The sequence below is a fragment of the Electrona antarctica genome (genome assembly GCF_951216825.1).
Source record: "Electrona antarctica genome assembly, chromosome: 18".
Taxonomy (NCBI): Eukaryota; Metazoa; Chordata; class Actinopteri; order Myctophiformes; family Myctophidae; genus Electrona; species Electrona antarctica.
This window is the reverse complement of record NC_136799.1, coordinates 7,497,727-7,525,195: the sequence shown is the minus strand read 5'-3', so window position 1 is coordinate 7,525,195 and position 27,469 is coordinate 7,497,727. Positions and strand designations below refer to the sequence as shown.

General features: G+C 40.1%; 3 long non-coding RNA genes across 5 annotated transcripts; all 3 read left to right on the top strand.

The window, feature by feature from the left end:
- Positions 1-3,824: 3,824 nt before the first annotated feature.
- LOC306942278 lies at positions 3,825-6,977 on the top strand. 2 transcript variants are annotated; one of them, XR_013792262.1, is made up of 4 exons: positions 3,825-3,932; positions 4,904-5,062; positions 6,369-6,694; positions 6,898-6,977. It is a non-coding gene; the product is annotated as an uncharacterized lncRNA (long non-coding RNA). The 2 variants fall into 2 exon arrangements; XR_013792263.1 differs by lacking the exon at positions 3,825-3,932 and adding an exon at positions 4,738-4,771.
- Positions 6,978-12,595: 5,618 nt separating this feature from the next.
- LOC306941995 lies at positions 12,596-15,940 on the top strand. The gene is made up of 3 exons (XR_013792224.1): positions 12,596-12,731; positions 14,030-14,059; positions 15,832-15,940. It is a non-coding gene; the product is annotated as an uncharacterized lncRNA (long non-coding RNA).
- A 3,704-nt stretch (positions 15,941-19,644) lies between these two features.
- LOC306941997 lies at positions 19,645-23,896 on the top strand. Of its 2 annotated transcripts, XR_013792226.1 has the most exons (4): positions 19,645-19,910; positions 20,198-20,230; positions 21,279-21,440; positions 23,608-23,896. It is a non-coding gene; the product is annotated as an uncharacterized lncRNA (long non-coding RNA). The 2 variants fall into 2 exon arrangements; XR_013792225.1 differs by lacking the exon at positions 20,198-20,230.
- The last annotated feature ends 3,573 nt before the right edge of the window (positions 23,897-27,469 follow it).

Below are 27,469 nucleotides of genomic sequence, written 5' to 3'. Positions count from 1 at the left end.
GACAATAGATGGTCTATTACTACTCCTAGGTATTTGTACGAACATACCTGGTTGATCGGTTCACCATGAATAGTAATGGGGGATCTGTGTATCTCTGGTGGTGTACCAAAAACAATCTCTTCTGTCTTTTTTGTGTTAATGATGAGAGCGTTGTTATCACTCCATTCAACCACCTTATTTACTCTGTGTTGGTGCAGTCCAGGATCACTGGAACTATCTAGGAGAGAAATCAAAACTGTATCATCTGAGTATTTTAGAATGTATTGGTCTGGTGTGTCAGTGCGACATTCAGACAGGCATTCCTCAATACGACAGCTGTCAGTATAAAGGGTGAAAAGTACAGCCGAGCTCACACACCCCTGGGGGGCACCAACATTGGTAGTTAATGCTGATGAGAGGGTTGTGTTCACTTTCACCCTCTGTACTCTGTTAGTAAGAAAAGAAGCATACCAGTGAATTAAGTATGGATTCAGTTCCAACTGTACCATTTTTGACACTAGTATATCAGACTGTATTGTATTGAAAGCTGAAGAAAAGTCTAAGAATAGTACTCTCGCATGATTCTTATTTGACTTATCGAGGTGTTTTGTAATTAAGTGGACCAGTGTCACAACCGCATCCTCTGTACCGCAACCCTTTTTATAGGCAAACTGACTGGGGTTTGATGATTTGTCAGGAGCCGAGTTGGCTTTGTCCGAGGCTTAAAAGGTCTTTAAATAAATACTTTCTGAAACTTCTATGGGAAAAATGAACAGGAAATTCTCTTCGGGTCTGCTCGTCGGGGGCGAGACTGTGACACTCTATTGTCATGCTCCATGACGATTGCTACGACAAAGAAACTAACAGATGTATGGCTTCTACTGTACATATGAGAAAGGTGGTGGAGACTGTCAGTAACTCAGTCATAATGAAAAGGGGGAAAAATAAGTTTTACATTCAGACCCTTGACACATACACCTGCTGCTCCAAGCTATGCCAACATTGTGGCTGGAGATGCAGGAAAACAACTATGTGTCACTGTGTCACAAAATAAATTAGCTCACATAAAGTAGCTCAGTATAGTCTTGTTAGTTGTTACTATACTGTTTTACTCTTAGTTCATTATTAGTAATTATTGGATGACTATACTTCAATTTCTCCCTGAGCATTAAAGCTTAATCATTAATCATCATCATTATTATTATTATTATTATTATTATTATTATTATTATTATGGACGGGCACGCTGCTACAATACAGAATCCCTCAGTAGTCAGTATGCTTCACAAGGCCCCCGGTTCGAGCTTTGCCTTATGCAGGTTTGATTTAAATTGCCACACACAAAGACAGGTACTATTCACTACCTGTATCAAAATGAGAAAATTAACATTAATGTATTTCTTCTTTGTATATTCAGTGGATGAACCACATCATTTGAAGAGTTCTTTTCTTTCTCAATTTATTTTGTACATAGAAATATACCAGTTTTGGAGCAATTGTAGATTTTGATTTATTTGGCTGGAGACAGTGAGCGATGTACAGGGGTGGTAGACCCAGAGAGATGGCGATCAAGTGCAGTCCTCTGTGTTGTTCAAGTCCCCGTGTTATGTTAGGCTTTTACTGATAGGCCAGATGAGAGAGAAGAAGAGAAAAATATGGCCCGGCCACAGGAAACCGAAGAATCATCGCTGTGGGGACCAGCAACACTTTGAAGACCCCCCACCAAGGAGCCTGGCTCTTTAGTTGTACATTTAATAACGTCACCACTCACCACCCATTTGATTAGTGGAAAGTCAAGATGATGCTGAGGACAGAGGAACCTCTTGCATGTGACACCACACCTTGGGAAGAGGAGCCCAACGCTCACAAAAGGCTTCCAAGCTGGCCCCGATTCGTGAAGCAGAGTCATGTATGCCACCAATATGGCGTGATTGACTTGTGCAGATTTTCCATAGCATGAATGGGGACAGTCAAAGTACACAGTAAACATTTCAGTGTTCATTTAACTCTAAGAGAAATTACATTTGTATATGTAATAATAGGCCTATATATGTAACACTCTTAAAATGGGTGAATTACATGTATTACCTATATCTTTGACACTGTATGTAAACATACAGTAGGACACAAGCAAGTATAATCTTATAGTGATACAGCAGGATTTGATCATATAATGCATGTTTGAATTGTATCTGTTGAACATGTGATTTTGTGGTTTATAATTGATACTTTTCTATCCGTTTGACCTGTCTGTCTGTGTATAGTGGGAAATGTGGGTGGTACTGTGAAATGACTAAATTCCACTGAGTTTCATGTTAATAGAGCTACATCATTAATTTGATCATTATTCTAGCTACATTTCATATAGCCTACACAAATCTAAATGTAGTCCTTCCAAACCTTCTTTCATTGTATTTGAGATTGAGGCCATGCTGTACATTAAAACAATTTATAACTGATCAAAATAAAGCTTTAAAGCTGCAAGAACTATCATTTTGTGTTCACTCTTGTGTTCACCCCCCTGGCTCTGATGTTGTTGTATTAAAGGACCACTTCACCACTTTTCAACCTATCTTCATATAATAGGTCCTCACTAATAAAAATGATAAAATGGCACTATTTTTTTCTACTCAGTCTGTGTCTCATAGGAGGGCTGTGGGCAGTTTAGAAACCGTCTTCCAGTGACATCATCATTAGGCAGATTATTTTTTAAACAAGATTTTTTTACAAAAATGTTTAGATGTTTCCATTTTCGCACTTTTCAGGACTAGAAAGCCTGCAGTTTTTATTAGCTTGTATTCCCCATCGATGATGTCACTGGAAGACGGTTTCTGAACTGCCCACAGCCGTCCTATGAGACACAGACCGAGTAGAAAAAAATTGCGCCATTTTTTCATGATTATTAGTGAGGACTTATTATATGAAGATAGGTTGAAAAGTGGTGAAGTGGTCCTTTAATAACAATACAATAACTTTGTGTTGTTTGTTTGTATTGTACTGTATTGTAATTGCATGTCATGATTGTGTGTGTGTGTGTGTGTGTGTGTGTGTGTGTGTGTGTGTGTGCTGCACACGCGCATGTGTGCGTATGTTGTCCAAGTGCCCACATATCCCTAGTGCCCACTCGTCCAAGGTGCCCAGTTCAAAAATACGATGCCCGTGCAGACGTCCGTGGTGCACTGCCCACATGTCTTGAATTCAGGCCCACACATGAGCAGCGTATATAGCAGTATAATATATTCTCATAGACAGAACTCTATCTTTGTGGATACGCAAAATCATAAAACTAATAATAAGAATATAAAACATTTCAAAGGGTACTACAAACACATATGCGTGTGGTGGTTTATTAGCAGCACATCCTCCTTATACCTGAGCATCTTATTGTTCTTATCATTGTTTCCGACAGGTGGCTTCATAATCTGCAGGTTGCGTCTGGGAAACAAGGCAGATATGAAAGGTCATAAAGCTATAACTCACTGTTCCTATTGAGGAGACGTTACGTATATATATATATATATATATATATATATATATATAGAGAGAGAGAGAGAGAGAGAGAGAGAGAGAGAGAGAGAGAGAGAGAGAGAGAGAGAGAGAAGCACCTACAGGCTGGCTGGGACAACGCTTTATCACCAGCTGGGCAACGTTTTATAGCACCTCTCTTATTGTATACTTTTATACTTTATTTTACTCATGTAACATGTTTGAATACAGGACTTGTACTATACGCACACTTCTGAATATCTGAACAGGCTACAGGGGGGGGTTAAGAAAAGAGCTCTTCCAGTGCCCCCTTGTGTTCATATAATATGTTCCAAAGTTTTGTTTTCGTTTCTCATGAAATTATTCTGACTCTGACTCTATAAGAGTCTATCATCGCTGTTGCTGCTAGAAAAACCTAACCTCGGTACCCAGGCTACTACTTGCTTGAGAGAGCAACATGGATCCACGTGAGTACAAAGGCTGCAAATATACCTGACTTTATTTAGATCTAAATGATGTCTTTTAACATATTTTGTAATGTATTATCAGTATTTATATTCTGTACATTCTATATTCTGTATTAATTTAGGCTGTAGCATATCGTTATTATATAGGATATAGGTCCTATATCCTTAATTAAACTCACTTTACACCTTACCTCAGTGCAATTCCAAATGTTATTATATTGTAGTCAATGGTCATTCTCTACACCAGTGGTTGTCAAAGTGGAGGGCAGGGTTCCTGATGGTGCAGGGAGTCCCCCAGCTAAATGATGGAGGGCAGGGTGGAGGGCAGGGTTCCTGATGGTGCAGGGAGTCCCCCAGCTAAATGATTGATAGTAATAGAGATCTCCAGAGCAACATTAGTGACTTCCTCCTGGGGGATTCCGAGACGTTCCAAGGCCAGTGAGTCAATGTGTTTCCTCCAACTGCGCCTTGGTCTGCCCCGGGGTCTCCTCCCAGTGGGACGTGCGTCGAGGACCTCCCTAGGGAGGCGCCCGAGAGGGATCCTAACCAGATGCCCGAACCACCTCAGCTGACTCCTTTCCAGGCGAAGGAGCAGCGGTTCTACTCCGAGTCTCTCTCGTGTGACTGAACTTCTCACCCTATCTCTAAGGGAGATGCCAGCCACACGTCGAAGAAAACTCATTTTGGCCGCTTGTATTCGCGACCTTATTCTTTCGGTCATGACCCACACTTCATGACCATAGGTGAGAGTAGGAACGAAGATCACTGCACATGACTAAAGTATTTTTTTTTCTCTTACTCTCCAGTGACTGGATTAGCCATCGCGGCTGGTGCGATATGTAAGATGTTTAATTTTTTGTTTATCACATTTTTAATTTATTGAATTATGTAATCCTCAATTTCTGTATGTTGGCTTATTCTTATTATTATCCAAAAACTCATTACAAAATGTCTTTTCTATTCATGTTAAGCTGGCGTTGCCGTGGCCCCCGTTGTACTGGGGGCCATAGGTTTCACTTCAGCCGGAGTAGCGTTGGGATCCTACGCTGCGTCTATGATGTCAGCAGCTGCCATCGCAAATGGAGGAGCAGTGGCTGCAGGGTCTACAGTCGCAGTTCTAACATCAACAGGTTTAATGTTATTTAATTTATCCTTGCCTTACAATTTAGGCATTTAGCAGACGCTCTTAATCCAGAGCGATTTTCATTAAGCAAGAACAAAAAAGCATGTCAATACATCACATACATAAAAAGTAGTTTGTCATTGGTTAGACCAGTCATTAGTCCTACAACCTATCTCAAACCCTCACCCTCACACCTTAATTGCCCAGACTCTTCTTCAACAAAGATGGCGAAAGCAAACATTCTTTGTTCGGTACTCATACAATAGTATGGTACAAAACACTGAAGTCCTTAAACCAGAAACCTAACCTCCCATGGGGCAGCACACCTAAACCTAACCTTAACCCTCTCCCAACCCTTAATGCACCCCTCACCAACCTTTATCCGGTCGTCTTAAAGCACCCCTCACCAACCTTATGTCTAAATGACTAGTCTAAACTAAGTATGCAAACTGCGTAAGCTAAGAAATTCGTAACAGTGGAATCTCTATATAATGAAACTATAAACTATACATATACTATACTATACTATACTATAGTGCTATGACTACATACAATGCAATTCTAGTGCTGTCTACATCACATTGCTGATACATCACATTACAACAAATCAGGCTGAAAAGTTCAAACAGATGAAAGAGAAGGACACCAACATACTATGTATTAAAATGATTGCAGTTATATACTGTTAAGTACATACATACTGTAGACTTTATTATACGTTTAAATTCATTATGAGTTCAAGTCAGGACACCAAGTCCAGTGACCTTCTGATTTATATAGAGATTTCTGGAAATATTTATCAAAATTGTTTTAAGCCTGGAACCGAGCTATCTAGGCTCCTTATGAATCATGACAATAAAACATTTTATTGTGTGCAAAAAATATTTGAAAATATGTATTAAATATAGTATATAATTGCCTTTATTCAAATATGTTTTGACACAGAATCAAACGTTTTATTGTCAAAACAAATCTTGAATCTGAATGTTATTTCATCGATTAGCTTGATTAGTGGTACATTTAAAATCACACTTTTAAGTGAGGGGCGCTCTTATCATCATACAGTACATCATCTCATTCTCCCACCGAAAAAGGCCTTTTCAGGCTTTATTATATAATTATACTGTATTTTTACATAACATGATTATTATCAAATAAAATATCTCCTAAAACCGACATATTATCTTTATATCGATCCGATACCGATGTTGCATTATAAGGCATTATAAGGCCAATATCGTCCGATAGCGATATGATGGCCGATTAATTGCCCATCCCTAATACTAACAAAGCTGTATGTCATGTTTTTCTAGGTATGGCTGGTTTGGGTGCAGCAGGCATTGCAGCTGCAGCCAGCGCTGGAGCAACTGTGGCTGGGTTGATTGCAGCTGCAGTGCCTGCTGCAGCCGGCGCTGGAGGAACTTTGGCTGGGTTGTTTGCAGCAGGCACTGCAGCTGCAGCCGGCGCTGGAGGAACTTTGGCTGGGTTGTTTACAGCAACAGCAGTGCCTGCTGCAGTGCCTGCTGCAGCAACAGCAACGGCAGCAACAGCAACAGCTATTGGTATAGGTGCAGCTGGAGTTGCGGCTGCCATCGCAAAAGCAGTGGGTGCAGGGTCTACAGTCCCAGTTCAGACACAGGTGATTATTGTTTTTTAATTTAATTTAACCATACCACCTTACAACAAAACATTTAATTATGTGTCAAAAAATATATATTTTTTTATTAAATATTGTATATAGGCCTAATTCAATATTCAAATATGTTTTGACACAGAATCAAACATTTTATTGTCAAAATATCTTGAATGTGAATGTCATTTCATTGACTGAATCACAACCAGGAGTCAGAACCGATGTTCATCCCGATGTTCATCTGTTCTGAACGGGTGGTATGGGTCAACGGTGCGGCAGGCACTGGAGCTGCAGCCAGCGCTGGAGCAACTGTGGCTGGGTTGATTGCAGCTGCAGCCAGTGCTGGAGGAACTTTGGCTGGGTTGTTTGCAGCAACAGCAGTGCCTGCTGCAGTGCCTGCTGCAGCTGCAGCAACAGCAACGGCAGCAACAGCAACGGCTATTGGTATAGGTGCAGTTGGAGTTGCGGCTGCCATCGCAAAAGCAGTGGGTGCAGGGTCTAGAGTCCCAGTTCAGACACAGGTGATTATTGTTTTTTAATTTAATTTAACCATACCACAAAACATTTAATTATGTGTCAAAAACATATTTGAAAACCGCAAAAAAGGGTATTTATTAAATATTGTATATAGGCCTAATTAAATATTCAAATATGTTTTGACACAAAATCAAACGTTTTATTGTCAAAATATCTTGAATGTGAATGTCATTTCATCGACTGAATCACAACCAGGAGTCAGAACCGCTGAACCCCTGAACGGGTGGTATGGGTCAACGGTGCGGCAGGCACTGGAGCAGTCGTCATCTGAGAGGCAACAAGATGAACCTGGCCATGAAGCAACGATCTCTCCACAAAGGAACATTCAAGAATAGTACTCTCGTATGCTTAATATATGGGATGCAAGTTAACAATAAAACAAATCTTTGAATCTGGAATCTGAATGTTATTTCATATTGCTCATTTACTATTTGGTTTTCAGTATTAAAAGTCAACTTGCATGACGAGTGTTCATCCAATAGGTTGACTATGCACAGTATATTGATTCTATGCATTATTGTTACGAATCTACATTGTACACACACACACACACACACACACACACGCACACACACATACACATATGGTATATTTTTATATATACAGTATACTGTGTCTGTATGTTCGTTATTGTACCTATTTCTTCAACTATATCATCTCTCCTCCCAGAGCAACATTTCTAGTGAGAGTCAGAGAGTCATCTAATCTTTAAGTTGTAGCCATAAGAGTGCAAATAGTGGCTCCAAGAAAGCCATGTTTATTACGCTACATCAGACTGACGTGTTTTATGGAGCAAATCAATCATACATCATCCAAAAATATCGAAAACAGATCATTACACATGAGTTTGTATACTGAGAATCACATTGATTTTTATGTGTAAGGTGAATGGGCTTATATGAGTTAACTCCTGTTAACTGGACCTCCAGAAGCAAAGATATGAATAGCTTTGCTTCTGGAGGTCCCTGGAACAAAATATTGTGTGATCATGCGGGCCCATGTATTTTGGGGGTCCATATAGAGCGTCGCAGTCCCGCCCCCTCGAGAGACCCGGAAAAGAAATCCCTGTTAATTTTCCTCAGACTTTTCAAAATGTATTTTTTTACGCCGCGGACAAAGTCAACTCTTGTCGTGACAAATCATGACAATAAACACAATTTTTGGGCCAAACAAAGAATTAGAAAGTAGAAAAAAACGGCAGATTACAACACTTTTTTTCTTCTTTGTAATTATTTGTTTGGTCCAAAATATTGTGTTTGTTGTCATGATTTGTCACGACTCGAGTTGGCTTCGTACGACGCTTAAAAGGTCTTTAAATAAATACTTTTTGAAATGTCTATGGGAAAAATGCATTGGGATTCATTTCCTGGGCCTGCGGCGTCGTCATGAAAGAGGCTCATGAAACTCGGCTCCTGACAAATCATGACAATAAACACAATTTTTTGAGCAGAACAAATAATTAGAAAAAAACAAACTTCTTTCTAATTATTTGTTCGGCTGAAAATCTTTTGTTTATTGTCATGATTTGTCAGGAGCCGAGTTGGCTTTGTCCGAGGCTTAAAAGGTCTTTAAATAAATACTTTATGAAACTTCTATGGGAAAAATGAACGGGAAATTCTCTTCGGGTCTGCTCGTCGGGGGCGAGACTGTGACACTCTATTGTCATGCTTCATGACGATTGCTACGACAAAGAAACTAACAGATGTATGGCTTCTACTGTACATATGAGAAAGGTGGTGGAGACTGTCAGTAACTCAGTCATAATGAAAAGGGGGAAAAATAAGTTTTACATTCAGACCCTTGACACATACACCTGCTGCTCCAAGCTATGCCAACATTGTGGCTGGAGAAAACAACTATGTGTCACTGTGTCACAAAATAAATTAGCTCACATAAAGTAGCTCAGTATAGTCTTGTTAGTTGTTACTATACTGTTTTACTCTTAGTTCATTATTAGTAATTATTGGATGACTATACTTCAATTTCTCCCTGAGCATTAAAGCTTAATAATCATCATCATTATTATTATTATTATTATTATGATGGACGGGCACGCTGCTACAATACCTAGAATCCCTCCGTATGCTTCACAAGGTCCCCGGTTCGAGCTTTGCCTTATGCAGGTTTGATTTAAATTGCCACACACAAAGATAACATGAAGTTCTACTTTGAGAGTATTTTAATTTAAAAGTATTGTGAAAATAGCCGATCTACAAGCTCACAACCTTTCAGGTTTAACACGCTGTGAGCTTGTAGATGGTCTATTTCCACTAGTTTGGGCGTCCGGGGGAGACATCAGATGTCTTACAGAGGTAGGAAGGAGGGCACCACCGACATCCACTGTCACAATAATCTAGCAACTCTTGTTGCTAGAAATACTTTCTTCTCAAGTAGGGTTTTTGTTTTTGTTTAAAGGAACTCTCTGTTTGGATCCATATGCATTGTGTTCAGATGTTTAACTTAGTTTCGTTTCCCATGAAACAATGCTGTTGCTGCTATTAAAAACCCCAGCTGAGCTGACCATCAGCTGCTCAAACTCAGACTCAAGAACAAGAATCTGCCTGGGAATGAATGAGTATACAGACAGGCCTGTGTCTGTCTCACAGACTCTGAATTTGGTGCTTTAACTTTTTTGACAGACCATTTGTATTTTTGTAGGCCTATGTCTAACTCAGGATTATTTCATATTCACAATTTCATACTTTGGGCGTGTAGGCAATATTTTCAAAAGATACTGAAGTTCACAACAATTGCATCGCAGCGTGTTGTGAGCTTTTTTCACCATTCATTGTACAATTAAGTGTTTAATATGGACTTAAAATATCGCTTTTATTAAATGTAATGTAATCCTCAATTTCTGTATGAAATGGTGTAAGTGACCTCGGCCCCTGCTGTCCTGACAGTGACATGTTTAACTTTTTAGTGCCCCTCGGACATGCCCAGGTTGTTATCATTTGCGCCAGCCCAAGCGTCTAGAGTCATTCTTCTCGGTGTGCCAAAAACATTTGCTGAGTCATGGTGCAAGGGGCCAAGTGGGGGTCACAACTAAGAGCGCCCATGCACGCACCCAAAAGTCAGACATAAATATCTAGCCTATTCCTTAGATTGGGTGTAGTGGGGTTAATGTTAATTAAACAAACCATTGATAGCTTCTGGGACACAAAATTCATTATGATTATAGTTTAGGGATCATATCATCTTTCCCTCATATCAGTATGTTATTGTTATGATATATCTTAGACTAAACATTTATCTCTTTGACAGCTGGTAGGCCTACATGTGCTAATTCACTCTCATCTGCACTGGCTTCCGGTGGTTTTTAGGATTGATTTTAAAATTATTTTACTTGTTTATAAAGCTCTCAATGGTCTCGCACCTTCCTACCTACATGACTGCCTGCCTAAATATGTCCCAAACCGCCCCCTAAGGTCTTCCACTGCTGGCCTGCTCGCTTTGCCTAAGAAAATGGCAACTAAAAAATATGGGGAAGCAGCGTTTTGCTTCTACGGGCCGACGGCGTGGAACAAACTCCCACTGTACCTTCGACAGGCAGCCTCTGTAGACATTTTTAAAGCGCAGCTCAAGACCCACTTCTACACTCTTGCTTTGAATTGATCTTTTAATTTTTGAGTGGTGTAAACCACTCCTACAACTGGCTTTGTTAGTCTGTCTGTGCTCAAAAAATGAGCATGGTTGCTATGTTCACACAGTTCACCCGGGTGTGATTTCATTACGTCAGACATGATTTCATTACGTCAGACAGGCTATATAAGACCTTACACCACTCAGTTCACACGGGTGTGATTTTTTTGTTATTCATGTCCTCACTGTATTGCATTACTGCTCTTGTTTTTTTAATGTTTATGCCTTGCTTTTCTTTTTTTTCTCCATTGCTCTGTAAAGCACTTTGAGCTGCATTTCATGTCATGAAAGGTGCTATACAAATAAAGTTTTATTATTATTATTATTATTATCTTATGTAAAGCGCCTTGGATAAAGCGCTATATAAATGCACCATTTACCAGTTGAAAAACAACTATAACTACTTTGTAACTGTCTATCACTGCATGACAAAGCATTACAATGCATTTAGTTTATTTTTATTTTTATTAAGTGTTGAATTGGTTGTAAAATATGAAAACGTGAAATCCAAGGAGTGAAGAGAATCCAGTGATGCATTAAAACACCATCTCAACCAGGACATATATGAGTTTGTTTATCCTTGTTGACTGTGCTGTGCATTCTGCAGCTCATCTGTTGAGATTTCTATCTATCATACAGTTGGCTAGTATAACAGGTTTAACAGGTTGAGCTGAGCTGAAGGTGTGGAATCTAACATAGTTGGCAGGTTAATTTGTATTGTGAAAGCTAGGTATGATTGGATAACTTGACTTGACCTATTTAGAAAATGTAGAGCAAATAGCCTCCTCAAAATAAAAAGGTGATATTATTTTACACTTCAGGATGGATTTAAAAATGATATTGACATTTGACAATATCAACCATGCATCAATGCATGTGCAAGCATTTCTGAACTGAAGGGTTGCACAACTTCAACATCAAACAGTAAGTTCACCTAGAAAAGTGTGCTCCTTTTCTTCTAAACTAGGCTCACGGTTTAGAAAAAAGGTTGTGCCTGGGTAAACCATCCTCACAATAAAAGGGAAATCAAGACATGTGAATGTTCCTTTTTTTTGCATTAATAGAACTCCATAGACTCCATGTCCATTCACTCTCGTTTCATTCATTGGGAATGGATTCTGATAAAAAAAAAAAAAAGAGCACCCACTGGCGCACTCTAGTGTTCAGATGTTATACTTTATTTTGCTTTCATTTTCCAAGAAATGAAAACGTAGCCTGTGCATTGATTGATTGATTGATTGAAGAATTTATTAACAGTTTGCAGAATTACAGTACATTTCAAGCACAAACTCAATACAAAGGCTGTTAACTGTGAGTGGACGACCCAATTAAGCATTACACTTGTTTCCAATAGGGTCCACCATGTTCAAATCATCAAAAACATTTAGAGACGTACAAATAGACATTTCTATATAGACAGAACAGGAATTCATCATAAAGGAGGTAAAAAGGGAAAGGAAACATATACAGTGAGGGGAAAAAAGGGGTGGGCGGTGGGGGGGATTCACGTTCAGCTCCGTTAATTTGTTTGTTTTCCTTGGAGGAGCTGCGTTGGGTCCCCAAGTCGGCTCCGTGGCCGTACCTTGAGTTGGCTGTGTGGCCGTGACCGTCTCTTATGTTGGGTCCCCAAGTCGGCTCCGTGGCCGTACCTTGAGTTGGCTGTGTGGCCGTGACCGTCTCTTGTGTTGTCCTTGACATGTTGGCATGACGACGACATGACGACGACGACGAAGAGACAGTGAGACACAATTATACAATACGCAATTACGTCAATGGGCGTAGGTCTACGCGAAAAACCTACGCGTGATTATTATCATGACTTCAGAAGAACAAAACCAACCATTCAGCATGATACCGAGTAAGAGTAAGTAGGCCTATACACACAGGCTGTCATTAGCCATTGTTCACATGACGCTCATGATATTCATGTATGTTCCAGGGCTATAGGCTCCTTATTGTCCGATCAGACTTTTTGTAAACAAACAAGGTTTAGTTATGTTTTCGGCAGAATCTGTCTAGATTCCTTCTCTGCACTACAAGATCAACAACAAAATGTGTGTGTGCGTGTGTGTGTGTGTGTGTGTGTGTGTGTCTCTCTCTGTCTGTCTGTCTGACTGAGTGACTTAATGCAGATAAGGGTATGGTATTATTTACAAAAATGCAACAATGAAGCTGTCAGTGGGAAAAAGTACTCGAATGTTTTACTTTAAGTAAAAGTATCAAGGCTGCAATATAGACATACTCTGTTAGTACAGTAGTAACGGTAACAGTCCCGAATTCATAATGTACTTTAGCAGATCTACAAGCGCGACACATTGTGAGCTTGTAAATAGGCTATTTTCAAATGGCCGAAATGTATAGTCTGAAGTGGTTAATGTATGTTTTGTAATAATAATCAAAATCTACAAAGTAACTATAGTAACCAATGTTTTCAAATAAAAGTAGTGGAGTAAAAGTACAATATTTGCCTCTGAAATGTAGTTGAGGAGAAGTAAAAGTACTGCAATTTTGAAATACTGCAGTGAAGTTTAAGTACCTCAACATTGTACTTAATACAGTACTTAAGTGAATGTAATTCGTTACTTTCCACTAGGGATGCACGATATAATCAGTAGCATAATGGCCCATATCGGCCATAAAAATGCCATATTGGTATCGGATCAGTCTCAAAATAATCCTGATTATTTAATCGGTTTTCAGCAGCAAAGAAAGAAAAACCTGACCCTGCAAATAATCGGAGATCGGATATCATATCGGTCATAATTTCATAATTGTGCACCCCTACTTTCCACCAGTGCTTTATACCACCATTCATATCTCCATCATGGTGGAGAGAAGAGAGGGATGAGAGAGACAGAGAGTCTACATCCCATCTCATTACGACCTACAGCTGTAGCTACACAAATGTTGAATGATCTCTTCTCGGTATATCACGATGACCTTTGGAAACATTTGACAATTTCTTTGGACTGAATCGTGTGAAATAAAGGCGTTTTACAGTTAGAACTCAATGTGGTGTCAAGGTCTTAAAATATTGAAAGGGTCCTAAAAAAAAAGGTCTTAAAATGTATTTAATTGAGTGTACGGATACTTGTAGAATGTAGATACCCTGTAAGGATGTTTTTAACAGGCCATTCTAATATTCTTTCTCTTTTTTCTTAGTGACAGCCGTAGCAATTGCAGCAGGCGCAGGTAAGATATTACATTTTACAATTACAAATGATACCCTATGTGGATACTATTACAATAGTACCCCAAGCAACTTACTTACCTAGTCAACCAACAAACGGTCAGGTAAATAGATTACAGAACTAAACAAGTGTATGCAGGTCTTAGAGTATATATGAATAGAGACTTCTCCTCCCATCCACTTGCATTAAGTTGCTCAAAAGCGCATGAGGCGATTTCACTCCTCCTTCCTTGTAGGAACAGAGTGCATTCTGGGATTGATTGGGCCAAACACATGAACGCGCTGCCATTGCACTGAAACCGCGTTCACATCATCATGAACGTGCGCAATGATAGTCAACGGACCAGCGCGTTCATGTGTTTGGCCCACACTGCAATACCACATTCGGCCACTATGTCCATTGCGCCTCAGGGTTTCCTCCGGGTGCCGTCTCTATTCATATATACTCTAAGATGCAGGTACTGTAGAAGAATAAATAGCAGGTAGTATCTGTTCAGATAACATACTGTAGTACTACATTGGCATCATTGCTGTGATGCCACGGTAGCACACTACTGAGTAGGCTACCCTACGTTCAGAGATTGTTAGAGAGGCAGGGGCTGAAATCTCGTAAGAGGGCACTTTTGAACAAAAATAGCGAAAATAGCTGATCTACAAGCTCACAACGAGTCGCGCTGCGACGCGTTGAGAGCTTGTAGATCAGCTATTTTCGGGGAGCAACCAAGCACTCTTTAGCTAGTGGAGATGCGGTGTGGCATTGGCATTTTGCAGTGGCTCAGGGGTAGAGTGACCGGATTGGAAACCGCAAGGTTCCCAGTTCGAACCCGGGCTCCCCCAGAGTTAGTGTCGAAGTGTCCTTGAGCAAGACTCTGAACCCCTAATTACTCTCGATGTGCATGGTTTCCTCGCAAGGCCTGCGATGTGTGTGCCTCCATTCGGTGTGTGAATGTGTGTGTGAATGGGTGAATGTAATGTACAATCTCTGTAAAGCGCCTTGGATAAAGACGCTATATAAATGCACCACTTACCATTTATGACATGGATACTGTGCATGTCTACATCAGTGCCCTGGCCTGCAGGGGTGCCCAGGTTATAAGCCTATCTCACAGAATTTCCCCGCCCCCCCTTAATACGCCCCCTTTCGGGGTTAGTGGTGATAGCGTGACGTCACTCCATAGACGCTACATGTTAACAGAGGTAATTTAAGAAGTCTACAACTTTTGTTTTCTCAAGGTAAGGTTTGTTCTATCTGTTCGAGCTGATTTACCATCTTGTTTGCTTCATAATAATATTGGTCTGTCACATTTTTACATTAGAAAATGTACTTAGATTCTCCAGAGAAAAAAACGTGTAAATGCTAATGTTAAAGACACCACTATTTACCGGAAGTGGGCGTGGAAAGCGGGCTGTGAGATAGGCCTATTGCGGCCCTTCTTGAAATAATATATAATGAATTAAAATTAAATCAATTTGTTCTGTTGAAGTAGTAATAGTAACTGCAATTCCACTTTATTAACTAGATGATCTGTGGATTTTATAGATGTATAATATATAGAGTAAGTACTGATAGATACAAATAAATAAGGGGTGCGAGTAGGGCATGAGGTGGAGTCTGAAGAGATGAGATTTCAGACAAGGAATGGACAGTAAAGTTGATCAGACTCGGATGTCGTAAAATATGAAACTCACACAATATTGAAAGTCTGTATACATGTAGAATATATGGCTTATTCCAATGACAACATGTAATTGTGTTGAATGTCATTATGTTAAGGTGGTGCCATGGTCTTGGCCCCTGTTGTACTGGGGGCCATAGGTTTCACTTCAGCCGGAATAGCGGTGGGATCTTACGCTGCGTCTATGATGTCAGCAGCTGCCATCGCAAATGGCGGTGGAGTGGCGGCAGGGACTACAGTCGCAGTTTTACAGTCGGCAGGTAAATTATTATGCAATGCCTAGATGTTGTTTGTTGCCATGTTTTATTTGGTTTTTACTGTACCAGATTAGTCGTATTGAGGCACATCATCCCCCGTCCCTCCCCCAAAGTGACTTGGACAGTCCTTGGTGCCAGTAGCCATCAAGCCCACTTTATACTCTGTTACGTACCATTTTCACGCACCAAACATAGCCGATCGACAAACTCACAGCATCCAAGTATAACTCAGACATCAGGCTCCACAACCACGCCTGATCCCATACTAACTGCACATAATCAATGATTATGACGATCATCTGTTGATAATAACGAACTACAACTAACTACTACTGACTTTAGAATACGATATACAGTGATGAGTGACAATTCTACAGTTTGTAATTAACCTCAAAGCTCCAATATCTAACACATATTATGTGGACAGTGATCTGATGTGTACATGTACAACACGCATCCACGATCTACATGCATGTATTCACAAATAGCTACAACGCTTTGTATCCGGTTGGCATTAACAATCAAGAGAAGGATTTCCTTCCTGGCATCTCACGAGCTAGCTAGCACACTTTGAAATTCCTGTTTTAGTCTATTTATACTTAGCCTCGGAAACCCAGACGTTTTTATTTCCAGGGAGAGAATTATTTTTTATACTTGACACAGCTCATACATGTCATGTTTTTCAAGGTATGGTCGGTCTGTCAGGGGCAGTCACTGCAGCTCTAGCCAGCATCGGAGGATCTGTGGGCGGAGTGGCTGCGTATCTTGCGGGAAAGATGAGCAGAACCGAGAAGTAATGATCTCTCCACAAAGAAATCTGCCGTTATTCCATATGATTTAGCTCACCTTAATACATTTACAAAAAGAATAACTGTAAATGTAAAATTGATGTTTACATCATGTGTGTCAAGCATTTTGCTTTAAATTCCAATCTAGAAATGATTGTAATTAATTACACAAGACTGTTTTTCTAAATATTGTTGTTGGGATATGAATATATACTTATTGTAATTGCCATTATATTGGTCATAAGCAAAGCAAATTAAATGCTTTTCAAAAGCTGTTTCTTGGCTCATCAATATATGTATTATCCTGCAAGGTTTGAGGTTACTGCAATTCTTTCTTTCCAAGGTCTTTTAATAAAATTCACAAGAATGGATACAACAGGCAATATTTACAAAAGAAAGTTATTTTGATATTAACCAACAGAACATCTGGGTCCAATCAAGATTTGTGATTGTATATAGGCATAGCTATAGGCCAGTTATAGCACCACCATGAGTCCAATTTGAAACATTTGGGGTAGAGGTTCTTCCTTGGCTTACTGCTAAGTTTCCAGCCCATAGGTCCATAGGTGCCAGAGATTAGCTGTTCACAGACTCACAGACAAGTGGGGTGAAAACTATCTGCAGCCTTTGGCTGTCCTGCAGAGATAACTAGAAAAAGTGCCCTTCTGGGCACAAGTCTCCACCAGGAGGATAGGACTGTGTGAGATGTTTGGCAAAATGTTTAGGAGTAATATAAACATGTTTGCCTTTGATGGTAATTGGATGACTTGAGGCATTTTGTTCCAAAAATGTGTTTTGCAAAAATCAACCTGTTGGTGGCACTATAACAGGCCAATGTGAAAAGGGTGGGATATATTCATCAGCCTAGTAAGAAAATGTGTGAAAGATTTCACGTAAATTGCATGCTGCGTTCATGATTTGAGGCTTTTGTGCAAAACGGGGCAATCTTGCAAACTGTGAAAGCCAATTATAGCCAATTAGGATGGAATATGAAATATGGGACAGATCCGACTTGAGCACATGACCATAGAGATACTGTGTAACGATTTGTGAGATTTTTGGACAGAATCTGGAGGAGTAATATCAAAAAATGTGTTTTACAAAAGCCGGCCTCCTGGCGGCGCTATAAAAGGCAGATGCGGAAAATGCAGGTCAAAGGTTTGTCCTTGGCCTCTAGGGAGTGTGCATGCAACGTTTCACAGATCGGTGCAGTTTTAGGTCAAAAAAGTGAAAAGCTGCCTCATGGTGGCGCTATAACAGGCCGTTCTGGAAAATGCAGGGCAGAGGTTCATCGTTGGCATCCAGGGAGTGTGTGTGCAAAGTTTGGCATCGACCAGGTTAACGGTGCCGGAGATTAGCTGGTAACAGACGGACGGAAGGACGGACACACACACACACACGGACACACACACGGACGGAGTGCAAAACATACTCTCTCCCCATGCCTTCGGCCTTGTGGTGGAGACAATTACAACTTCACTGTAGTTGACTGATGTGTTTGTAGTTGATATTGTTCTGTCAGTCTTTAGACTAGTTAAAAACAGCCAAACAAGCACAAGTGATATTCTGCCATTCCTTGTATGACAAATCTTAATACGTTTGTTGTAAGAATAGTGTTTTAAAACACTCAGATGTCACAGCATAATTTCAACAGTTGCGCCTATAAAAGTCCCACCTAGGGACATGGATGCAACGAGAAGGCACTGAGTTAAACAAACATACCCACCCACTAAATGAAAGTTTTGTTTACCATGAAACTACACTGCATGTTCTTGCAGTACGTAGGTCACATCTCTCTCTCTCTCTCTCTCTCTCTCTCTCTCTCTCTCTCTCTCTCTCTCTCTCTCTCTCTCTCTGGTCCACTTAGGTTAACCTGACTCTGCCAGATGGTGCAGCATAGGGAGGGAACAGGGAACCTGTGTACTCTACTGTCACCATCTGGCAGAGTCAGGTTACACTTAAACGCAGCACCGAGTGCCGAGCTTGTAGATCTGCTATTTTTGAGAAATCGTGAAAATGTGTCGCAAATTTGGAATATATATTCTTTCAGAGCGAACATTTTTAACTCAAAACTTTGCTTCTGGGGGGCCCCAGAAGACCCCCCTTTCAGATGGGGGGGTCGGCGGCCAAATACATATAATACTGGGGGTCCTTGACATGAAAATGTTTGAGAACGACAAGGCATTTGTATAATCGTCCTTGGGTCTAAATGGTATTCTTTCAACATTATTGTTTTCAACCTACCGGTATCTTTATATACAGTAATTATGCTCACTAATGCTCATTATAAGATGGCAACATTACTGTCTACTGATTCTGTGTCTCGAAGGTGGGATATGAACAGTTCAGAATCCTGCCTGTTATGATATTAGCCCATGCACAGTACATCTTAGTCTATGTACTTGAACTTGAGATACAGTGTACTTGATATGTATTGTGTACTGCCTGTACTGTAGCATACTTACTATAGATAGGCTACGAGAGACATCTCAGCGGCAGCAAGGTCAGCCTTGCTGCAGTAGGCACGTTCTTCTGTCTCATATCTTATTGTCACGTCATTATGATCCAGCACTATACATGTTTCCTGTTTGTGTAATAAACTTTGTGAACCTTAGCGTGATACTGTCTCGTGTCTCGTTAATTTGTTCTCCCGGGTACCCGCCGCCGCAGTCGCCGTACCAAAGGAATACTTCAACAGGATTGTCACACACCACCCAGCCTGCACACACTACCTGTCTGTCAAACCAGACGAGGGTCCAGTACTTATACACTGCCTAACAATGAAATCATCAGTAGGCAGGTTTTACAACTTTAGAAAATGTTTTATTAAAGCAAGATCTATGCTAACCTTCCAGGCAGAGAAAGTCTGTAGTTTCTATTAGCTTCTAATCAACATCGAGGATGTCATTGGTTAGCAGGTTTCTGATAGCCCACCAATGAAATTACATGGAAATGGTTGCCTTCGTTTGGCTGAGGCACGGAAGTAGACTCCCTTTCATCTTATAAAGAGCATTATTGAAAATGGGTAAAGTGGTCAATAAAAATGAGATAAGATAAGATCACTTTTATTGATCTCCGGACGGAAATTCAGGTGGCATAGCATTGACAGGGACAAAGTTGAAACACAAGGAGGTAAGCTTAGTTTCGTTTCCCCATAAAACTGCCCTCTTCTTGCTATGAAACCTTTCTTCTCAGGTAGGTATTGTTTTGTTTGTTTTGCATCCAATATGGATTTGAGTTTCTTTTCCCATGAAACAATGCTGTTGATGCTATAAAAACCCAGCTAATCATCAGCTGCTCAGAGCAGCCTCCAACCAACATGGGTCTGAGTGAGTATACATACAGGCTGCATTTATTCATATTACATCTAATGCCTCCTTTAACATTTTTGACAATATCTTGTTTCTCTTAATTTACAGTAACAGCAGCAGTTGCAGTTGTAGTTTGTGGAGGTAAGATTGTTGTAGGGAGTTTTCATAAACTGTTTTAGTTCACTAAATATTTGAATCCAGGCAAGTTTATTTGATAGCACATTTTAACTAACCTGACTCCGCCAGATGGGGCAGCAGAGAGTACACTGGGTTCCCCCCTCGGAGTCAAGTTACATTTTAACAGCAAGGCAATGAATGCACACTTTACCAATTCGAATGGCTTTGTATAAAACATTAAACATTGAAGACAAAAAATACCTTAAACGGATATTTGAGGATGACCTAATAATGCATCTTGTAGCTGGCTTATTCCAGAGACTATTTTCAATTGCTCACATTTGTTTTTTACAATATACAATAAATTATGTTATTAAAGGTTAAGAAACTTTTAGTTCAGTGCCATTTTTTGAGTGGTGCAAACCACTCCAACAACCAGCTTTGTCTGTATCTATGTGTATATGTATGTGTGTACCCAACAAAATGAGCATTGTTACTATGGTCACTAACATTACGTCAGACCACAGCTGATCAGGCTATATAAGACCTTGCACCACTCAGTTCACACGGGTGTGATTTTTTACTATGCATGCAACTTTCCCAAAAGCTTAATGCAGAATAATGTAATCAGATTCTGTACATACTCTTACTCAATATTGGTAGAAATAAAGGAAGTTGGATTATTACCACTTAATATGTTTGATATAAATCACAAAACCACCCCAGAATATATGAACTGACATTAACTCCTGTTAAAGGGTAAATCGCTCCCCTTTCTGCTCATGGAATGACCATTATTAAACAAAGGTCGTTTTTAATACATACGTAGATCACTTGTAAGCGTGTGAGTTTGAACTGTGGGAGTGGGGTTGCAAGGGGTACTCCTGTGTATCTTTTAAGTAGTTGAATATGTATTGTTTGTTTCCATAGACATCGATATGTGTTTTTTGTTTCCATCGAGGACCACTTTAGGAAATATTTGTTTTCAGTTATGTTTCCAAGTACAACCTGGTGGGAATGTGGAAAAACTATTTTATTTGAAAAAACTATTTTATTTCTGTTCCATTTCCAGGTGGCACCGTGGCATTGGCCCCTGTTGCCCTGGGGGCCATAGGTTTCACTTCAGCCGGAATAGCTGCTAATTCCTTGGCTGCGTATTTGATGTCAACAGCTGCCATTGCAAATGGAGGAGCAGTGGTGTCAGGGACTATAGTCGCAGTTTTACAGTCGGCAGGTAAATGATGCAATGCCTACAATTTGCAATGAACACAGTTGCACTTTTCCAGTCATTCAGTACATTTTAAACATCTTATTTAACCTTGTTTATGTTACCACAAATCAAGCTAAGAAATTGCAGATTAATGGGAATGATGCCAACCAGGGCAGGTCATAGAGGCCGTATGGTGATTTGTGACTATAGTACTCTGTTTCCAAAAATAATAATAATAATTAACATAGTATATGTAAGATGAGGATGTTTATGTAGCCCATTATGATTCAAATTTTTTATTCTAATGTTCTACATAATGCAGTCGAAGACATCACAGATTGAGGCTTTTAAAAAACCTTTTGCTTTTATGAAATATTCTATAGACCATGAGTCATGTTTCATGGAAGATATGCTTCAATCTGAACATGTTGTATTCTACTGCTGCTAGTCTGACCACTTCAGTTCAAATACTCACAACATGTCGCAGCGCGACGTGTTGTGAGCTTGTAGATCTGCTATTTTCAATGCACGGCATACATGCTTCCATATGCTGACTTCTATGGAATCCAAATGACTGTCGCGATGACAGAGAGTATTTACTATTTTCTTAATGTCCTCACGTTAAAGACAACCCAAATTGACATCCAAGCAAAGTAACTCATGATATACTGTGGTCCGTGTTGTAGGCTATCCACACTATTATGCAGTAGCCTAAATAGATTCATATTTAAAATCACATACCAGCTCTATCTATTGAAACATTGTGTTATAATAGTCCCCTCATAGGCAAACATTTGTTTTGGGTTGTAGAGGCACATTTTTTGTTTTTTTTCATAATTTTTATCCCACGATTTTGTAACCCATTACAAAGGCACATTTTTTAAATTGAATTTGAATTGAATTAACAGCTGAGGTTACACCGACTTCTCCTTGCAGGCTGCATGGGCTGGGGACCCCCTGGAACTCAGCCAAGGGCTTTATGACAGTGCAGGCCTGATGCCAACACACCTCCTAATCCAACTATGCTCTAGTCTAGTGTGTTTATTGCGAACGCAGTGAGCATTTACTATGAGACCCATGTCTGTCTGTCTGTCTGTCTGTGTGTGTCACGCTGTAACACCACCCGCCCACCACCAGAGGGCGCAGCTGTATCACACACAAAAACACACACACACATGCACACACACACACACACACACACACACACACACACACACACACACACACACACACACACACACACACACACACACACACACACACACACACACACACACACACACACACACACAACTTAACTTAAAAAACCTTAACTTAAAAAAAACTTAACTTAAAAAAACTTAACTTAAAAAAATCTTTAAAAAAACAAAGAACTTAAAAACAAACCTTGAAAAAGTACGTAATTTATTCTAATTGTTGTTATTGCAATTTACGAGCTGCGTTCGCTTCCCGCGTTCGCGCGTCTTACTTGTTCATACTCATTGATACTCTACTCCAGTGGTTCCCGAACCTTTTCAGGTCAAGGACCCCCAAATTGACACTAATTATCCCGCAGACCCCCATTTGAAAAGATATGCCATGCAGGGACCCCCATAAGAGAAGGTTTTCACGGCTCTAGCAGTGATTCTCAACCCATTTAATTTCAAGGACCCCCAGTTTGACATGCATGGACCGCCCATTTAATGGCTTTTTTTTTTTAAATCTCTGGGACCCCCAATTTATATTGTAAAATCAATGCTAATTTAACTCTGCGAGTGTACAAATGGAACCAAACGGACCCATAGTGGCAGCGGTGGCCGAACGGATAGCGGAGCGGTCTTGATACCGGAAGGTCGCCAGTTCGAATCAGCTGTCCGACACGTTAAAATTACCACCGCTGAAGTGCCCTTGAACAAGGCATTGAACCACTAAGATGAAATGTGTTCTATGAGCAGGGCCTGGCTGGAAACAAGTTCTTGAGCTTAGCCCAGATACCCTGGGTAAATATAGTAATCATTTCATTTAATTTTGGTTCCATTTGTACACTCTCAGAGTTAAAGACCCATAAGGGGCCATTTCCAAACTATCATTTAGCTGGGGACCCCCTGGGACTCCCTCAAGGACCCCTGGGGGTCCCCGGACCCCACCTTGAGAACCACTGCTCTACTCATCTGTTTAGAACTAACAGGCACATGTCATGTTTTTTTTAAAGGTGCGGCTGGCCTGTCAGGAACAGCCACTGCAACCTTAGCCAGCATTGGAGGAGCTGTGGGAGGTCTGCTTGTACTCGTCTGAGAATCAACGTGACCCTACGAAGCAACCATCTCTCATTCTCTCCACAACGAAATATGCACAAATTTGACCTGTGCAACAATACGTATTAAATGTCAACTTGCATGATGTATTCGTGTAATCACTACTAAATTAATATGCATTATTGTAGGCAACATGGATATATTTATGGTAGTGGTATTGTGTTATGTTATTTTCTTTTCTTCTGTTCTTTTACATACTGTATGTTCTGACCATTTGTTCCTCTCTGACTCTTACTGTATATTACCTTTGTATAACAAGGCTTTCTCCCTTTTTATACAAAGATAACACCCCCCCCCCCCCCCCCCCCCCCCACACACACACACAAACCACTGTGCCAGTACCTACCACCAGCCTGAATGTTTAATGTACTTCTCCAATGAGCTCAGGTATTGAAGCAGCACTTTTTTTACTTTGTCCAATCTGTATGGTAGAGTATGTTCATAAAATATGACTTATACAATTGGAGTGGTCGTATTTTGTCTTCCTGCTATTCTATTGCGATATTTAGATCATGTCTCACGAGACACAGGATCTGACACAGCTTTGAACCTAATGGACAAAAACCTGTTTGTCTCCAATGGTAACTTTGTTGTTATATTATTACTATATTTATAGCAATAATGTGATTCATCTTTAATGTCAAGTGGAGAGAAAGAGAGAGAGAGAGAGGGGGGCCTGACAATCAGTTCATTTCAAACAAGATTTCATACTTTTTTTTTTATGAATGTAAAAACAATGGCTTCTATTTCAGCATGCTAACTTTCCACTTTCCAGGAAGAGAAAGTCTGTAGTTTCTATTAGCTTGAATCCCCATCGATGATGTAATTGGTAAGCAGGTTTCTGAAATGTCAATATGCCATCAGTGAGACACAGAGTGAGTAAACAGAAATGTTGCCATCTCATCTCTGACACAACGCTGAAGAAGGCTTGACGCCAAAATGTGTATCTTGCTGTCTGCTCTGCAGTGTGCCATGCCAACTTATACTTGAAAGGACAATTCAAGTATAAGTTGGCTGGTATTCTCTTTAATACAGAGATTTATTGTAAAGCCATCTTAGTTTGACAATGTTGGACCTATAATAAAAGTGAGATGAGATTAGCTGAGATAAATGTTTATTGATCTGCCGATGGAAGTTTGTGTGTCATCATAGCATTGACAGCGGCAAAGTTGAAACAGGGAGAGCTGTAGATAAGTACAATGATGTAAGACTGCCATTCCATCATAAGCAGAGAGAGTACATTCATAGGGTCTCCCACAGCGGACTGGGGCTCTCAGTGGCTGTCCAGCTGGTGGATATAAAATATGTTTTAAGAATCACAACAGCAGCTATGCCTTTCTCAAAACTAAGGGGGCACTGTGTTACATAGCATATATTAGTAGCAGTATTTATATCAGATGTCCTGGATTTCATCACACATCTGACTGTAGGCCACTGTACTGTAGTAACCACTAAACCCGGTGTCCCCATTCTTGGCAAGTCATACAGGGAAAAAAACGAATCTAAAATTGCAGAACTTTCACCACAAGACACCATCGTACGATTAAGTTACACAAAACAAAATAGGGCTTAAGTGAGTTTGGGAGTGATACGATTAACCAAGAAATTACACTGGGTGAGGGTCGCAATAGGCATTTTATGACATGATTATGATCTCTCTAGTTAAAAATGCACATTAAAGACCCCAGAGACCACCCACCAAATGTACTTCATAGACCTGACCTGTGGTGTAACGTAACTAAGTAAATGTACTAACTAAAGTACTGTACCACCTACGTACTTTTACCTTACTGGAGTATTTCCATTTTTCAATACTTTTACTTCTACTCTGCCACATCTCAGAGGAAAATATTGTACTTTTGCGCCACTATAATTATTTGAATACTTTAGTTACTACTACTTTGCAGATTTTTATTATTATTACAAAACATACAGTGCGTTAACCTCTTCGGCCCTATATATTTTGGCAATTTTAAAATAGCCAATCTACAAGCTGGTGTTTTGGAAACTTGAAATGCGACATTTATGCATAATGAGTAGCCTGCTTTTACTATTGGTACTGTAAGTACATATTGATACTTTTGTACCTCATGTACATTTTTTGTATCAAATGTTTACTTCTTAGATTGAGGTACTTCCCTCACTGGACCTGACCATCTACTGTACTGCATAAAAGCCAGGCTTTTACAAAGTTTTTATATAATATAATATATGAGACATTTCCTGTATGAGACATCTGTGCGTTTTGAATTGGCCTTAGAGTCTCGACCGAGTCAAAACCAACAACATGTGGTAACTCAAACCAGTTCACCAAGAAAAAGCCCCTCTAGCAGCCCCTATCTACCACATTTGTATTATTAAGTTAAGTTTGTTTTTGTTTGATGGTTGGTTCAGTGACATCTCCATCTGATGTTCCTGAACTATAAAACATCAAGGGTTTTAACTGAAAGGAACTGTCTAGGGATGGGAAACGTGACTTTGTAATAACAGTGCCGTGTCCGTTTTCTGCCACTAGATGGCAACATGTATACATCCCACAGCACAGCCGCGCAGCAGGCCAATACAAGTGAATGGTCGCGTGAGGTACTTTTTTTGCCATGGAATTGATGATTGAAAAGCCATTATCTAATAATGTCGAGCAACAGTAGACTGAGGTAGCCCTACCTACATTGGAAGGTGATTAATATTCTAAAAAAAAAAACAATATCAGTCACACAAACTGAAATAATGATTTAGAGTAGACTCACATATCGCATTTTCGAATATATTATGTTAAGAATTTAATGAGTTTGTGGACAATTTGAACGTTTCTAAGGGTAGTAACAAAAACAATAGGGTAGTATATATTGTTGTTGTTAATATTATTATTATTGTAACGAAGGCTCTCACTCACTTTTTATTATTATTACGTCTATTTGATGAGAGGTCATAGGTTGCCATTGTAGCCCACTGAATATTGGTACTCCATCCATATAATCTATGGAGCTATCCAACATATCTATAACTAACCTATAGGTGCTGACGTCATGCTCCATATATCCATATATGGATATATAGCTGACTCATCATCGTGATGACATCATCGGTGAGATGACACGCGCATTCAGGGGATATACCTATATATAAAGGGTTTCCTGCTGGCCAATGCCATCACCCCGAGTTAAGATGCAGAACATATCTAATCCACTTCGCCTGCATCTCCAAGCCACGACTCTCCAAACCATCAAGTTCCCTGACCAGCTCTCACCACCAGGAGAGACTCCAATCCAGCACCTTATTCTGTAAGAGTCCGGATATATATACAACCTAAATACAAAAGCAGTGGTTCCCAACCTTTTTCATGCCAACAAGGACCCCTAAATCGACATTTATTAGCCCGCGGATCCCCATTTGAAGAGATATGCCAGGGACCCCCATAAGAGAAGATTTGTACGGCTCTAGCAGTGACTCTCAACCATTTTAATTTCAAGGACCGCCAGTTTGACATGCCTATTAGTCTACAGACCCCCATTTAATGGCATTTCTATCTCTGGGACCCCCAATTTATATTGTAAAATCAATGTCAATGTAACTTTGAGAGTGTACAAATGGAACCAAATAGACCCGTTTTGTACCATTCCATTTGTACACTCTCAGAGTTACAGACCCATAAGGGTCCATTTGGTTCCAAACTATCATTTAGCTGGGGACCCCCTGGAACTCCCTCAAGGACCCCTGGGGGTCGGTCCCCAGACCCCACTTTGGGAACCACTGTATTTT